Genomic DNA, 2,786 nt, shown 5'->3' with positions numbered 1-2,786 from the left:
GTCTAATACTACGTTATCATACTTGGAAATGCCCAATAGGCAAGGAAAGTGGCAAAACCTGGGGAAATTTCTTAGATTTGTAAGAATATAATTTCGTAGAATTGGAAGAATGAAATATGGAGATATTTCTATTTGAATTCTGCTGTGGAATATGCATAGGGCTACATTATACATCTAGGAAATAAGATATGACAGAGGTGACTACTTAAACCACTAAATCATGAACATTTTTTATGTTGTTAAGTCTTTTAATTGCTCTTTTATTGTTCCTTTGTCCACATCACAATTAACGCATCATTTCTTAGCTTTCTGATTTAATATTTGCATAAACGATGTAAGGGTTTTGATTATATGATTGTGTTCTGATATTTATTCCTTAATATTTCTAAAGTATCAGACATATGTATGGGGAGGGGGATCATATTGCGCTCTACATGGGGCTGCCCCTGAAAAGTGTTCGGAGACTACAATTGGTCCAGAATGCAGCCGCGCGAGCGATACTGGGTGTACCGAGATACACCCATGTTACACCTATCCTCCGCGAGCTGCACTGGCTCCCTATTGGTCTCCGAACACGCTTCAAGGTGCTGGTTATTACCTTTAAAACCCTACATGGCCTAGGACCTGGATATCTCCATGACCGCCTCCTGCCACATACCTCCCAGTGTCCGATAAGATCTCACAGGATGGGCCTTCTCTGGGTGCTGTCGACTACACAATGTCGTCTGGCGGCTCCTCGGAGGAGAGCCTTCTCTGTAACTGCCCCGGCCCTATGGAATGATCTACCCCCTGAGATCCGGACCCTCCCCACTCTCTCGGCCTTCCGAAAGTCTACTAAGACCTGGCTATTCCGGCAGGCCTGGGGCTGCTGATCCTTGATTGAGTTCCAGCCCCACTAAGATTGAGTGCATGTTGTGTTCTTTTAACTTGCTTTGTCTTTGTATTTTAAATTTTTTAGTATTTTTAAATTGTTTTTATGTAAGCCGCCCGGAGTCCTTCGGGATTGGGCGGCATACAAATTCATTAAATCTTGAATCTTCAAATATGTATTTGCATCAGAAAACAAAAACAAAGCAAACAAAGCACTGGTTGCAACAGAAAACAAGGAATAAAAATGTTTTTAATATAAATATCCATAATTTAAGCCAAAAGTAATATTTATATTAAAAAGTAATATAATGTAAACCAAATATAAGACTACCTTCATCAGTCAGTAAGACTATTCCGTAATTGTTCTAACTATAAATCAGGACTCTGGAGAGAGAGTAGCATATTGTTCCAAAGATTAAATATAATTTAGTGTCAGAGGTGGGTTTACTAGCGGTTTGGGCACGCTCCCGTGTGCACTCACACATATGCGCAGAAGCGTCCAGGTGAGTGGGTGGAGCCTCCCACTGCCACTACTACTGGTTTGGCTGATCCAGGCCGATCTGGCAGCAACTCACCTCTGTGTAATGTGTTATACAAAATGCATAGTTAATAAACATCCTCGTCCATAAAATATCCTCATCCATACTTTGAAATTATGGTTGAACATTTTAAATATCAGAACTGTTCCAAATACAGAGAAGTAAATTAAAGTGGTTTGTCTCTAACACAAAGCATATGTTGTGTAGTTGGCCTATTCATTTGGCTATTTTGTTTGGTTATGGACTAAAATGTTTCAGATGGAGAGTGCTCCAACTGTATCATTCTGTTTTAAACTGATACGGCTGCAAGTTGCTCTGATTGTAGGTTGGGTGGGTAGCTTTTAAATTCTCCATTTCTGGCGACTAGAAAAAGAGAGATAGTCTTTTTGTCGGGTTAGGCTGCCAGAAGTGGGGTGGAGGGATAAGGATATCTGGTGGAAGTTTAGGAATGAAGCAGTGGTTATACAGAAGCAAGTGGCACAGAGGGAGGGAACCATTTTGGGACAGATGACAGTTAATAGTCTACTCAAAAACAATAGCTGCAAGGTATTCTTTGAACTGGGGCTTCTGAGATGCTGTATCTAATATTAAGTGCCAGATTGACTGCCTGTTCCCAGGGAAGACTCCTTAATTTTAGTAACTAAAAAAGCTATTATACTTTCCAGCTGTACGTCCAGCATTATCTCAGCCCCACTTTGTGCTCTCCCTGTTAGAGGGCTCCGATAGGAGCCATAGCCACCCTGTAGGGGTGGTGGAGTAAAGGGTGGTTGAGGAGAACCACATCTCTCCTCCTTGACTCAGAAAATCCCCCTTATCCAAAGATGAACAACAAAAATGGCTGCCATGAAGCTGGGGACAGTTTGAATACCTAAGACAGTGCAGTAGCAAAGAGACGGTGAATGGTATGCGAACTGGGTAAGAGAATACTTTTTGTTGAAATCTGGCCTCAAAGAATCTAAGGCGAATATATATTTAGAACTATTTGTCAAAGTGGTGAAGAAGCACTTTGAAAAAATACCAGAAAATTTAAGAAGAGGAATTTTTAAAATATATATATATAGAGAGAGAAAATAGAACTCTCAAAGTAAAAAGATGTGGTAATGAGAAGGCATTTTAAAATGCTGGAAATTATGGACCTAAAATCTTTTATTAATACTGCTTACCTGTTGGAATTATAATTTAAAATAATTAAAATTGGACTTGCCAGCAACATTGCAGAGAGGTTGAAGCAGAGAGTGCCATCTGCTGGTGAGAGGGAAACTATGCAAGCTTGAGAATAATCCATCTGAAAGACTGAAAATATTTACTGGATTACTTACTCACTGGATTATATGTCTCTAATACTATTAGAGATTTGAATATTAAATAAGAACCTTA

Source organism: Thamnophis sirtalis, unplaced genomic scaffold, assembly GCF_051295495.1.
Source record: "Thamnophis sirtalis isolate CommonGarterSnake01/CBP01778 unplaced genomic scaffold, rThaSir2_p1.2 scaffold_1, whole genome shotgun sequence".
Lineage (NCBI taxonomy): Eukaryota > Metazoa > Chordata > Lepidosauria > Squamata > Natricidae > Thamnophis > Thamnophis sirtalis.
Note: the sequence above shows the minus strand (reverse complement) of the source record.